Source organism: Phyllobates terribilis, unplaced genomic scaffold (assembly GCF_046119375.1).
Source record: "Phyllobates terribilis strain yellow unplaced genomic scaffold, ASM4611937v1 Scaffold_30__1_contigs__length_15301838, whole genome shotgun sequence".
Classification (NCBI taxonomy): Eukaryota; Metazoa; Chordata; class Amphibia; order Anura; family Dendrobatidae; genus Phyllobates; species Phyllobates terribilis.
This window is the reverse complement of record NW_027362790.1, coordinates 563986-578313: the sequence shown is the minus strand read 5'-3', so window position 1 is coordinate 578313 and position 14328 is coordinate 563986. Positions and strand designations below refer to the sequence as shown.

The 14328-nt window shown below is 44.6% G+C and overlaps 1 protein-coding gene across 1 annotated transcript in view; it reads left to right on the top strand.

Moving 5' to 3' along the window:
* Positions 1–8892: 8892 nt before the first annotated feature.
* LOC141178780 (microtubule-associated serine/threonine-protein kinase 3-like) overlaps positions 8893–14328 on the top strand; it is an 85102-nt gene continuing 79666 nt past the window's right edge. The window contains exon 1 of the mRNA XM_073660622.1: positions 8893–9478. The gene's annotated coding sequence lies outside the window, so the exon portion shown is untranslated. The remainder of the gene's footprint in view (positions 9479–14328) is intronic.

Sequence of the window (14328 nt, the reverse complement as noted above, 5' to 3'; positions counted from 1 at the left end):
TGCACCGTACTGTGTATAAGGACGTCCTCTGTACAGTAACCTCAATCTAGATGTCTCAGTACAGAGGTGACTAGATCAGAGTTTCTGTACTGAGATTCATAGTTTGTGTGCACTGTACTGTGTATAAGGACGTCCTCTGTACAGTAACTCCATTCTAGATGTCTCAGTACAGAGGTAACTAGATCAGAGTTGCTGTACTGAGATTCATAGTTTGTGTGCACCGTACTGTGTATAAGGACGTCCTCTGTACAGTAACTTCAATTTAGATGTCTCAGTACAGAGGTGACTAGATCAGAGTTGCAGCACTGAGGTCCTTGATCTCTGTGCACCGTACTGTGTATAAGGACGTCCTCTGTACAGTAACTTCAATTTAGATGTCTCAGTACAGAGGTGACTAGATCAGAGTGGCTGTACTGAGATTCCAAGTTTGTGTGCACCGTACTGTGTATAAGGACGTCCTCTGTACAGTAACTTCAGTCTAGATGTCTCAGTACAGAGGTAACTAGATCAGAGTTGCTGTACTGAGATTCATAGTTTGTGTGCACCGTACTGTGTATAAGGACGTCCTCTGTACAGTAACTTCAGTCTAGTTGTCTCAGTACAGAGGTAACTAGATCAGAGTTGCTGTACTGAGGTCCATGATTTCTGTGCACTCTACTGTGTATAAGGACGTCCTCTATACAGTAACTTCAGTCTAGTTGTCTCAGTACAGAGGTAACTAGATCAGAGTTGCTGTACTGAGATTCATAGTTTGTGTGCACCGTACTGTGTATAAGGACGTCCTCTGTACAGCAACTTCTGTCAAGTTGTCTCAGTACAGAGGTGGCTAGATCAGAGTTGCTGTACTGAGATTCATAGTTTGTGTGCACTGTACTGTGTATAAGGACGTCCTCTATACAGTAACTTCAGTATAGATGTCTCAGTACAGAGGTGACTAGATCAGAGTTGCTGTAGTGAGATTCATAGTTTGTGTGCACCGTACTGTGTATAAGGACGTCCTCTGTACAGCAACTTCTGTCAAGTTGTCTCAGTACAGAGGTGGCTAGATCAGAGTTGCTGTACTGAGATTCATAGTTTGTGTGCACTGTACTGTGTATAAGGACGTCCTCTATACAGTAACTTCAGTATAGATGTCTCAGTACAGAGGTGACTAGATCAGAGTTGCTGTAGTGAGATTCATAGTTTGTGTGCACCGTACTGTGTATAAGGACGTCCTCTATACAGTAACTTCAGTATAGATGTCTCAGTACAGAGGTGACTAGATCAGAGTTGCTGTACTGAGATTCATAATTTGTGTGCACTGTACTGTGTATAAGGACGTCCTCTGTACAGTAACCTTAGTCTAGATGTATCAGTACAGAGGTGACTAGATCGGAGTTGCAGCACTGAGGTCCATGATCTCTGTGCACTGTACTGTGTATAAGGACGTCCTCTGTACAGTAACTTCAATTTAAATGTCTCAGTACAGAGGTGACTAGATCAGAGTTGCTGTACTGAGACTCATAGTTTGTGTGCACCGTACTGTGTATAAGGACGTCCTCTGTACAGTAACCTCAATCTAGATGTCTCAGTACAGAGGTAACTAGATCAGAGTTGCTGTACTGAGGTCCATGATTTCTGTGCACTGTACTGTGTATAAGGACGTCCTCTATACAGTAACTTCAGTCTAGTTGTCTCAGTACAGAGGTAACTAGATCAGAGTTGCTGTACTGAGATTCATAGTTTGTGTGCACCGTACTGTGTATAAGGACGTCCTCTGTACGGTAACTTCAATTTAGATGTCTCAGTACAGAGGTGACTAGATCAGAGTTGGAGCATTGAGGTCCATGATCTCTGTGCACTGTACTGTGTATAAGGACGTCCTCTGTACGGTAACTTCAATTTAGATGTCTCAGTACAGAGGTGACCAGATCGGAGTTGCTGTACTAAGATTCATAGTTTGTTTGCACCGTACTGTGTATAAGAACGTCCTCTGTACAGTAACTTCAGTCTAGATGTCTCAGTACAGAGGTGACTAGATCAGAGTTGCTGTTGTGAAATTCATAGTTTGTGTGCACTGTACTGTGTATAAGGACGTCCTCTGTACAGTAACTTCAGTCTAGATGTCTCAGTACAGAGGTGACTAGATCAGAGTTGCTGCAGTAAGGTTCATGATTTCTGTGCACTGTACTGTGTATAAGGACGTCCTCTGTTCAATAACCTCAATCTAGATGTCTCAGTACAGAGGTGACTAGATCAGAGTTGCTGCACTAAGGTCCATGATCTCTCTACAATGTACTGTGTATAAGGACGTCCTCTGTACAGAAACTCCATTCTAGATGTCTCAGTACAGAGGTGACTAGATCAGAGTTGCTGTACTGAGATTCATAGTTTGTATGCACCGTACTGTGTATAAGGACGTCCTCTGTACAGTAACTTCAGTCTAGTTGTCTTAGTAAAGAGGTGACTAGATCAGAGATGCTGTACTGAGATTCATAGTTTGTGTGCACTGTACTGTGTATAAGGATGTCCTCTGTACAATAACTTCAGTCTAGTTGTCTTAGTAAAGAGGTGACTAGATCAGAGTTGCTGTACTGAGATTCATAGTTTGTGTGCACTGTACTGTGTATAAGGACGTCCTCTGTACAGTAACTTCAGTCTAGTTGTCTCAGTACAGAGGTGACTAGATGGGAGTTGCTGTACTGAGATTCATAGTTTGTGTGCACTGTACTGTGTATAAGGACGTCCTCTGTACAGTAACCTCAATCTAGATGTCTCAGTACAGAGGTGACTAGATCAGAGTTGCTGCAGTAAATTTCATGATTTCTGTGCACTGTACTGTGTATAAGGACATCCTCTGTGCAGTAACTTCAGTCTAGATGTCTCAGTACAGAGGTAACTAGATCAGAGTTGCTGTACTGAGATTCATAGTTTGTGTGCACCGTACTGTGTATAAGGACGTCCTCTGTACAGTAACTTCAGTCTAGATGTCTCAGTACAGAGGTGACTAGATCAGAGTTGCTGTAGTGAGATTCATAGTTTGTGTGCACCGTACTTTGTATAAGGACGTCCTCTGTACAGTAACCTCAATCTAGTTGTCTCAGTACAGAGGTGACTAGATCAGAGTTGCTGCACTGAGGTCTATGATCTCTGTGCCCTGTACTGTGTATAAGGACGTCCTCTGTACAGTAACTTCAGTCTAGTTGTCTCAGTACAGAGGTGGCTAGATCAGAGTTGCTGTACTGAGATTCATAGTTTGTGTGCACCGTACTGTGTATAAGGACGTCCTCTGTACAGTAACTTCAATTTAGATGTCTCAGTACAGAGGTGACTAGATCAGAGTTGCAGCACTGAGGTCTATGATCTCTGTGCCCTGTACTGTGTATAAGGACGTCTACTGTACGGTAACTTCAATTTAGATGTCTCAGTACAGAGGTGACTAGATCAGAGTTGCTGTACTGAGATTCATAGTTTGTGTGCACTGTACTGTGTATAAGGACGTCCTCTGTACAGTAACTTCAGTCTAGTTGTCTCAGTACAGAGGTAACTAGATCAGAGTTGCTGTACTGAGACTCATAGTTTGTGTGCACCGTACTGTGTATAAGGACGTCCTCTGTACAGTAACCTCAATCTAGATGTCTCAGTACAGAGGTGACTAGATCAGAGTTGCTGCAGTAAGTTTCATGATTTCTGTGCACTGTACTGTGTATAAGGACGTCCTCTGTACAGTAACTCCATTCTAGATGTCTCAGTACAGAGGTGACTAGATCAGAGTTGCTGTACTGAGGTCCATGATTTCTGTGCACTGTACTGTGTATAAGGACGTCCTCTATACAGTAACTTCAGTCTAGTTGTCTCAGTACAGAGGTGGCTAGATCAGAGTTTCTGTACTGAGATTCATAGTTTGTGTGCACTGTACTGTGTATAAGGACGTCCTCTATACAGTAACTTCAGTATAGATGTCTCAGTACAGAGGTGACTAGATCAGAGTTGCTGTAGTGAGATTCATAGTTTGTGTGCACCGTACTGTGTATAAGGACGTCCTCTATACAGTAACTTCAGTATAGATGTCTCAGTACAGAGGTGACTAGATCAGAGTTGCTGTAGTGAGATTCATAGTTTGTGTGCACCGTACTTTGTATAAGGACGTCCTCTGTACAGTAACCTCAATCTAGATGTCTCAGTACAGAGGTGACTAGATCAGAGTTGCTGCACTGAGGTCTATGATCTCTCTGCACTGTACTGTGTATAAGGACGTCCTCTGTACAGTAACTTCAGTCTAGTTGTCTCAGTACAGAGGTGGCTAGATCAGAGTTGCTGTACTGAGATTCATAGTTTGTGTGCACCGTACTGTGTATAAGGACGTCCTCTGTACAGTAACTTCAATTTAGATGTCTCAGTACAGAGGTGACTAGATCAGAGTTGCAGCACTGAGGTCTATGATCTCTGTGCCCTGTACTGTGTATAAGGACGTCTACTGTACGGTAACTTCAATTTAGATGTCTCAGTACAGAGGTGACTAGATCAGAGTTGCTGTACTGAGATTCATAGTTTGTGTGCACTGTACTGTGTATAAGGACGTCCTCTGTACAGTAACTTCAGTCTAGTTGTCTCAGTACAGAGGTAACTAGATCAGAGTTGCTGTACTGAGACTCATAGTTTGTGTGCACCGTACTGTGTATAAGGACGTCCTCTGTACAGTAACCTCAATCTAGATGTCTCAGTACAGAGGTGACTAGATCAGAGTTGCTGCAGTAAGTTTCATGATTTCTGTGCACTGTACTGTGTATAAGGACGTCCTCTGTACAGTAACTCCATTCTAGATGTCTCAGTACAGAGGTGACTAGATCAGAGTTGCTGTACTGAGGTCCATGATTTCTGTGCACTGTACTGTGTATAAGGACGTCCTCTATACAGTAACTTCAGTCTAGTTGTCTCAGTACAGAGGTGGCTAGATCAGAGTTTCTGTACTGAGATTCATAGTTTGTGTGCACTGTACTGTGTATAAGGACGTCCTCTATACAGTAACTTCAGTATAGATGTCTCAGTACAGAGGTGACTAGATCAGAGTTGCTGTAGTGAGATTCATAGTTTGTGTGCACCGTACTGTGTATAAGGACGTCCTCTATACAGTAACTTCAGTATAGATGTCTCAGTACAGAGGTGACTAGATCAGAGTTGCTGTACTGAGATTCATAATTTGTGTGCACTGTACTGTGTATAAGGACGTCCTCTGTACAGTAACCTTAGTCTAGATGTCTCAGTACAGAGGTGACTAGATCGGAGTTGCAGCACTGAGGTCCATGATCTCTGTGCACTGTACTGTGTATAAGGACATCCTCTGTACAGTAACTTCAATTTAGATGTCTCAGTACAGAGGTGACTAGATCGGAGTTGGAGCATTGAGGTCCATGATCTCTGTGCACTGTACTGTGTATAAGGACGTCCTCTGTACAGTAACTTCAGTCTAGATGTCTCAGTACAGAGGTGACTAGATCAGAGTTGGAGCATTGAGGTCCATGATCTCTGTGCACTGTACTGTGTATAAGGACGTCCTCTGTACGGTAACTTCAATTTAGATGTCTCAGTACAGAGGTGACAAGATCGGAGTTGCTGTACTGAGATTCATAGTTTGTGTGCACCGTACTGTGTATAAGGACGTCCTCTGTACAATAACCTCAATCTAGATGTCTCAGTACAGAGGTGACTAGATCAGAGTTGCTGTAGTGAGATTCATAGTTTGTGTGCACTGTACTGTGTATAAGGACGTCCTCTGTACAGTAACTTCAATTTAGATGTCTCAGTACAGAGGTGACAAGATCGGAGTTGCTGTACTAAGATTCATAGTTTGTTTGCACCGTACTGTGTATAAGGACGTCCTCTGTACAATAACCTCAATCTAGATGTCTCAGTACAGAGGTGACTAGATCGGAGTTGCTGTAGTGAGATTCATAGTTTCTGTGCACCGTACTGTGTATAAGGACGTCCTCTGTACAGTAAATTCAGTCTAGATGTCTCAGTACAGAGGTGACTGGATCGGATTTGCAGCACTGAGGTCCATGATCTCTGTGCACTGTACTGTGTATAAGGACGTCCTCTGTACGGTAACTTCAATTTAGATGTCTCAGTACAGAGGTGACTAGATCAGAGTTGCTGTAGTGAGATTCATAGTTTGTGTGCACCGTACTTTGTATAAGGACGTCCTCTGTACAGTAACCTCAATCTAGATGTCTCAGTACAGAGGTGACTAGATCAGAGTTGCTGTAGTGAGATTCATAGTTTGTGTGCACCGTACTTTGTATAAGGACGTCCTCTGTACAGTAACTTCAATTTAGATGTCTCAGTACAGAGGTGGCTAGATCAGAGCTGCTGTACTGAGATTCATAGTTTGTGTGCACCGTACTGTGTATAAGGACGTCCTCTGTACAGTAACTTCAGTCAAGTTGTCTCAGTACAGAGGTAACAAGATCAGAGTTGCTGTACTGAGATTCATAGTTTGTGTGCACCGTACTGTGTATAAGGACGTCCTCTATACAGTAACTTCAGTATAGATGTCTCAGTACAGAGGTAACAAGATCAGAGTTGCTGTACTGAGATTCATAGTTTGTGTGCACCGTACTGTGTATAAGGACGTCCTCTATACAGTAACTTCAGTATAGATGTCTCAGTACAGAGGTAACAAGATCAGAGTTGCTGTACTGAGATTCATAGTTTGTGTGCACCGTACTGTGTATAAGGACGTCCTCTATACAGTAACTTCAGTATAGATGTCTCAGTACAGAGGTGACTAGATCAGAGTTGCTGTACTGAGATTCATAGTTTGTGTGCACCGTACTGTGTATAAGGACGTCCTCTGTACAGTAACCTTAGTCTAGATGTCTCAGTACAGAGGTGACTGGATCGGAGTTGCAGCACTGAGGTCCATGATCTCTGTGCACTTTACTGTGTATAAGGACGTCCTCTGTACGGTAACTTCAATTTAGATGTCTCAGTACAGAGGTGACTAGATCAGAGTTGCTGCAGTAAGGTTCATGATTTCTGTGCACCGTACTGTGTATAAGGACGTCCTCTGTACAGTAACCTCAATCTAGATGTCTCAGTACAGAGGTGACTAGATCAGAGTTGCTGCACTGAGGTCCATGATTTCTGTGCACTGTACTGTGTATAAGGACGTCCTCTATACAGTAACTTCAGTCTAGTTGTCTCAGTACAGAGGTAACTAGATCAGAGTTGCTGCAGTAATGTTCATGATCTCTGTGCACTGTACTGTGTATAAGGACTTCCTCTGTATGGTAACCTCAATCTAGATGTCTCAGTACAGAGGTGACTAGATGGGAGTTGCTGTAGTGAGATTCATAGTTTCTGTGCACTGTACTGTGTATAAGGACATCCTCTGTACAGTAACTTCAGTCTAGTTGTTTCAGTACAGAGGTAACTAGATCAGAGTTGCTGTACTGAGGTCCATGATTTCTGTGCACTGTACTATGTATAAGGACGTCCTCTATACAGTAACTTCAGTCTAGATGTCTCAGTACAGAGGTGACTAGATCAGAGTTGCTGTACTGAGATTCATAGTTTGTGTGCACCGTACTGTGTATAAGGACGTCCTCTGTACAGTAACTTCAGTATAGATGTCTCAGTACAGAGGTGACTAGATCAGAGTTGCTGTAGTGAGATTCATAATTTGTGTGCACCGTACTCTGTATAAGGACGTCATCTGTACAGTAACTTCAGTCTAGATGTCTCAGTACAGAGGTGACTGGATCGGAGTTGCAGCACTGAGGTCCATGATCTCTGTGCACTGTACTGTGTATAATGACGTCCTCTGTACGGTAACTTCAATTTAGATGTCTCAGTACAGAGGTGACTAGATCAGAGTTGCTGTAGTGAGATTCATAGTTTGTGTGCACCGTACTGTGTATAAGGACGTCCTCTGTACAGTAACTTCAGTCTAGATGTCTCAGTACAGAGGTGACTGGATCGGAGTTGCAGCACTGAGGTCCATGATCTCTGTGCACTGTACTGTGTATAAGGACGTCCTCTGTACAGTAACTCCATTCTAGATGTCTCAGTACAGAGGTAACTAGATCAGAGTTGCTGTACTGAGATTCCTAGTTTGTGTGCACCGTACTCTGTATAAGGACGTCCTCTGTACAGTAACTTCAGTCTAGTTGTCTCAGTACAGAGGTAACTAGATCAGAGTTGCTGTAGTGAGATTCATAGTTTGTGTGCACCGTACTGTGTATAAGGACGTCCTCTGTACAGTAACTTCAGTATAGATGTCTCAGTACAGAGGTGACTAGATCAGAGTTGCTGTACTGAGATTCATAGTTTGTGTGCACTGTACTGTGTATAAGGACGTCCTCTGTACAGTAACTTCAGTCTAGTTGTCTCAGTAGAGAGGTAACTAGATCAGAGTTGCTGTACTGATATTCATAATTTGTGTGCACTGTACTGTGTATAAGGACGTCCTCTGTACAGTAACTTCAGTCTAGTTGTCTCAGTACAGAGGTAACTAGATCAGAGTTGCTGTAGTGAGATTCATAGTTTGTGTGCACTGTACTGTGTATAAGGACGTCCTCTGTACAGTAACTTCAATCTAGATATCTCAGTACAGAGGTGACTAGATCAGAGTTGCAGCTGTAAGGTTCATGATCTCTGTGCACTGTACTGTGTATAAGGACGTCCTCTGTACAGTAACTTTGTTAAATGGTTAATTATGGAAATTCATTTGGAATGTTAATTAATAATCGATAATCATTTTTCTTAAATTTGAGTTCTATACAAGGATTGCATCAGCCATCGTGTCTAGTTGACATGCGCTATTTGTGTGTGTATTTTTGGTTCACTACCATATGTAGAACAGGTGTGCCATACGACTGGCTATAAAAGCCCATGGTACAGAAAGGGGGGACTCTCTTGCTCTTCCCACCCCACAAGACACAGAAGAAGAATCTTCATGCTGAGAAGCAGATGACATGTAGGCCTGGACACGTGCTGGACAAAGACATGATTTACCAGCCAGGATCCAAGGAAAGATGGGTGAATCTCAACAATTAAGCTAATTATGGACAAATGGACAATTACTTTATAACTAATTATTGTATGTACCTGCTGCAATCTGATTCTTTTTAATGGACAATCCAAGAATAAATAGATACATTTTTTTATAAGAATATCGTGATATTGATACTTTGAGAAGTCCTCAGTAGAAAAAATAATACAGAGAAGAGTATTATTTTACAATGGTGAGCCAGCCAGCCCTGTTTTTTCGTTTTTTTAAATTAAGTAAGTGAATTTCTTCCCGTGAACAAGGGGGGAAGTCCTGACGAGCTGAACAGCTGTTGTTCACGTGTCAGTAAATTCACTAATTTGTCACGAGAAGCAGAAAGGAGCCTACAGACTGAGGACTAACGGGAAGCAGAGGTTCTAACAAGGAACAGAATCAGACGAACTGAAGACAGGACGTGCTGATAAAGAGAAGCTAAGGAATCTTAAGGTAAGCAAAATATGGATATAATTTCTTCTTTTGCTAAACAAAGTAATATTAATTTTCAAATTAATGTAGGAAATGACTTAGAAGTTTTGTGGCTCAGTTTATACAAAGAATGTGAATTGCAGAATTTACAGTTAACTTCTAAATTGGTAAATAGAGACAAACAGAAATTGAGAAATATTCTACATTTGGTAGATTTTTTTCATAGTCTTGTGTCAGAGATTTTTAAGCAGAAAAATAGTGCAGAAGTGTCAGATGGTGACAATGATTCTGACTGTAATGTGGAAAATGAACAAGAAGTGAGACACGTGTCTGTAACTGAAGGAGACCTTGGGTCTGACCAAGAGACGGACATACAGAAACCTGACATGGGAGGAGACATGACTGACATACGAGAAACCGACATACTAGGTGATGTGGGAGGAGACGTGAGTGACGTAGGAGGAACGGACGTACAAGAGCCACTAAAAATATCAGAGAATTCAGGAATTACCCAGGCTCAACTGCAAATTAAAATGAGGAAAAATTTGCTGAAATTATACAAAATCATGCCAAAATATGATGTCAAAATCCATGCCTGTAGAAATTCAGAGACATTTGAGAGCTTTTCTGATAAGTTTGATCTAACCAATGAGGAGAGGAATCAATTATTTAAAATATGGATTCCTGTGACATTGTCCAGATGTTACTCTCCTAATGGATGGGAAAAATGATTCGGACAGGTTAAGATATTTGATTTATTGTGTCACAAAGGATTTTCCCAACATAGAAGATCTGCAGAAACTAAGGATTGGTAGGAAGGAATGTACATATACATTCATGTCCATATTTGAACGGTTGTACAAAGCTCTCATCAAAAATGGAAAAGTACAACAAATGGTAACAACTTTTGTACAAAAATTCAAATTCCTAGATCCAGTATCTAGAGTTATAGCGTCACAAAAAGAATCCCTATTCAAATGTGCGCAGTTGCTGGATTCTGTTAGAAAACATGAGAATCGTGCAAAGAAAAGAAATCAAGTTAAATTTATAAAACCAGGAAAGGTAAAATCTTACCAAAAGCCAATATCAACCTCTTCTAGACTGAGTCATCCCCATAGTGAACTCTATCAAATACGCAGGAGATTTCATATCTGTTATAAGCCATATCAGCCAGGGCAAAGGTCCATCTCTTCACAGAAAGAGTTAAAAATCCAAAGCTGTGATTTCTCCCTGGAAAGGAAAATGGCCGAAATAGATGGACAGAGACAGGTGAGACGACCAGGTGAGAGTGGCGTCAGGGAATGTGGACAGAAGGACAGGCAGTTCTCTGAGGTTTTGAAGGATAGAAAAATGTCTTTCCTAAATAGGACGTTCCTGGAGATATTTGAGAGAGACAGAAGATTTGGTTTAGGGAGTGGCTAAGGAAAAACTGTAATTATAATGTAGCATAGAAGTGTTACAATGTCTCAATATTTATTTATAATCTTATACAGTAAAATTGTAGTTACATAGTTTCTAATAGTTCATATATATATATGACGCGCCCCTGGGCCTGCTGTGTCGCGCAGCGTCTCGCGCACGGGGGCTTACCCGGAACCGGATCAGATGAGGGTTGTAGTCTCCGAGTGGCGGGGACCCGATCCGTGCCCAGGGAGTCAACTCAGTGTGTGGTAGTCTTGATAGATGTTATTTGAGTGTCGACTACGCCACCCGTTGATTTGCAGCTATGGAGCTGCCGCTGCAGGGCAGACCGCTGAGGCCGGTGTAGAATTGTGCAGCGTGATAGTATAACTCAGAGACGGTGCGGTGTAATTCAGGGTCTTTACTGGTAACAACGATAGACCCTCCCGGAGTACTTGCTAGCGAACGGGGCCTGGTCAGTCCTTGAGCAGATGGGATCTCCCCTGGCCAGGCGGAGTTGTAGGCCTCCCAAACTGACTGTACTCTTCTGGCTACCTTGCTAGAAGCGGATATAAGTAGCCCACGTCCCTGAGTGTACCGTGTGGTGCTCACCCGTATGGCCGGTGACTCGGGGCCTTCTAATGGCTTCCGCTCCACGATGGCGGCGCTGGTCCCACGCGTGTGACCGTGCCTTCGGGTTTCTGGGCCTGAGGACCTGAAATCCCCTGCCGGTCGGCTTCTGCTGCTGGGTAAGAGTTAGTCCCCACAGCCTCAGACGCCGGGTCCGGTAAGAAAGCTTCTCAGTCAGGGCGAGCTCTGCAGCTGCCAGCCCTTGACTTGTAGTAGTATTGCTCCCACTGAGCTTCTGCTGTTTCTTCCTGTGACTGTTTCTTGTCTCTACTCTCCTTGACTGACTAACCCTGCTTCAGCCCCGGGTTTATATAGGGGAAGGTCTTCCCCTCCCAAGACTGGGCAGGAGGTGTGGCATGCACAGGATCCCTGACCAAAGGACCTCCCACCTGCTCTCAGACATAACATTACATTACTGTGGGAAACCAGACCCCTGGGGTGCCACATTCCCCCCTAGTGAAATTTAGTACTCAGGGACTAAACATATTTTAGAAAAACATAACAAGATATAACAACAATAATAGTACAATAAGAAGAAACACATAAAGGTGGTCACGGCATGTCCGTAACCGGGTGTAGTATTTGAAGAAAAGCAAGGTGTCCATTTCACCAAAACAGGGAGACGTAACCAGGTAGGGGTTTGTCCTGCCCCGAGTCCTTAACAGTCTTTAGTCCGTCCTGGGTTACGCTCCAACTATGTACAAAGGATTCCCGGTAAATCCACCAAGGACTCCTACAAATAACTAGAAACACAAAATTATACACAAGCAACAATACACAGGTAAACATAAATAAAACAATTTATACACTTCAAATCCTCCAACGTGCGGGTAACTGGCCTCTAGTGGCCCTAGTGGACCTACGGAGCTGACTGTCTAGCCCTGAACTACAGGGTGTAGGAGCTGTCAAGGGTAAACTGGGCAGCTGTCTACCGGCTCTTTGGCTCACTAGGGATATGGCAGGCTCACTGCAAGCAGAGGGTTGATCCTCCTGGTCTGCGGGTGTGGGGTCTTCTGCCTCCTGGACCGGCTGTTCTTCCAGCTCTACCTGTTGCTCCGTAGGTGCTTGGGATGCTGGTTGGAGGAAGGTGAGTACGGGTACCACAACTGCACCATTGACTTGAGTCCAAGACCGAGGGAAGTCCCCGAGCACAGTACTAACCATATCTTCCCTTTCCTCTACGGGTCGATGGTCTTCTTGTTCCTCTTCAGGGTTCCTCAGTTGTTCGGGACACTTCTTCAGGTGGTCCCGGGATACAATGGCTGTAGTTTCCCCTCCGTCTTTACTGATGGTACAAACCTTCGACTTCTCGTGGCTTGAGGGCAGTACGGTGTACGGGTCCTTCTCCCACTGGTCGTCCAACTTGTGGAGCCGTCTCTTCCTCTTCAAGACCTGCTCTCCGGGTACCAGGGGAACAGCGGGAGCATACTGGTTGTAAGTTTTCTCTTGTCTTTCCCTAGCCTGACAGAGACTTCGCTCCACGCTCTCCTGTACTCTCCGGTACTGCTGCTGCCTCTCTGTGTCCCAGTCTGCTTCTGGTGAAGTGTCCTCGGGTGTCAGGACTCCCATTTCCAGGTCAACAGGTAACTTACCAGGTCTTGCCCTCATTAGGTAAGCCGGGGTACAGTTGGTGGAACCTACCGGGATGTGGTTGTATAGGTCCACCAGATCGGGCAGCTTCTCAGGCCACAGACTGCGTTCTTCCAGGGGCAACGTTTTCAGAAGATCCATTACCACCTGGTTCATTTTCTCACAAAGTCCATTAGTTTGCGGATGATAGGGTGTCGTCCTTATCTTCCGGCAGCCATACAGAGTGCAGAATTCTTGGAAGACCTCCGCTTCAAAGGCAGGTCCCTGGTCTGTCAACACTTGGTCCGGGTACCCGTGTGGACGGCAGAAATGCTGCTGGAAGGCTCTCGCTGCTGTTCGAGCTGTTAAGTCCTTGACGGGGACGACAACCAAGAACCGGGAGTAGTGATCCACGATGGTTAGTGCGTAGACGTAGCCACTTCTGCTTGGGGTCAGTTTTACATGATCCAAGGCTACCAGTTCCAACGGCTGCCGGGTGACGATGGACTGCAGGGGAGTCTTCTGGCTGGCACGATCCTTCCTTCTTAGGTTGCACGGGCCACAGTCTCTGCACCACTTCTCAATGGTTCCCCTCATGCCTACCCAGTGGAATCGCTCGCGCAGCAGGAACTCCAGCTTCTTCCACCCGAAGTGTCCAGCTCCGTCGTGGTATGCCTCCATCACCATGGCTGCATCTCTTCGTGGCACCACTACTTGCCAGAGTAGTTCATGCGTCCGGGAGTTAACCATTCTGCGGCACAACTTCCCCTTGTAAAGGAACAGTCGACTCCTCTCTGCCCATAGTTGTTTGGCTTCCTCCGGAGCGTCTGGTTCAAGGCAAGCCTCCGGGCGAGTCAGCATCTCCTTCACCAGTCGGACGGCAGGGTCGCTGTCTTGCGTTTCCGCCCAGTTGTAGTGAGGTAAGGGGTTCAACGTAGCAGCCTGCTTACTCCTTACCCGGTGGGAGTACTGGATAGTCCCATGATGGTGGAACGCAGGGAGTTCAACTTCTTCCAGTCCCTCCGGATCTTCTCCTTCGTCCGGCAGGTTGGGCATCCTGGACAGGGCGTCCGCGTTGGTATTGGAGCGTCCGGCCCGGTATTTGATTGTGAACTCGTAGTTGGACAGACGGGCCATCCACCTCTGCTCCAGGGCACCGAGTCTTGCCGTGTCCAGGTGTGTCAACGGGTTGTTATCCGTGTACACGGTGAACCGGGAAGAAGCGAGGTAATGCTTAAAGCGCTCGGTGACTGCCCATACTACGGCCAGGA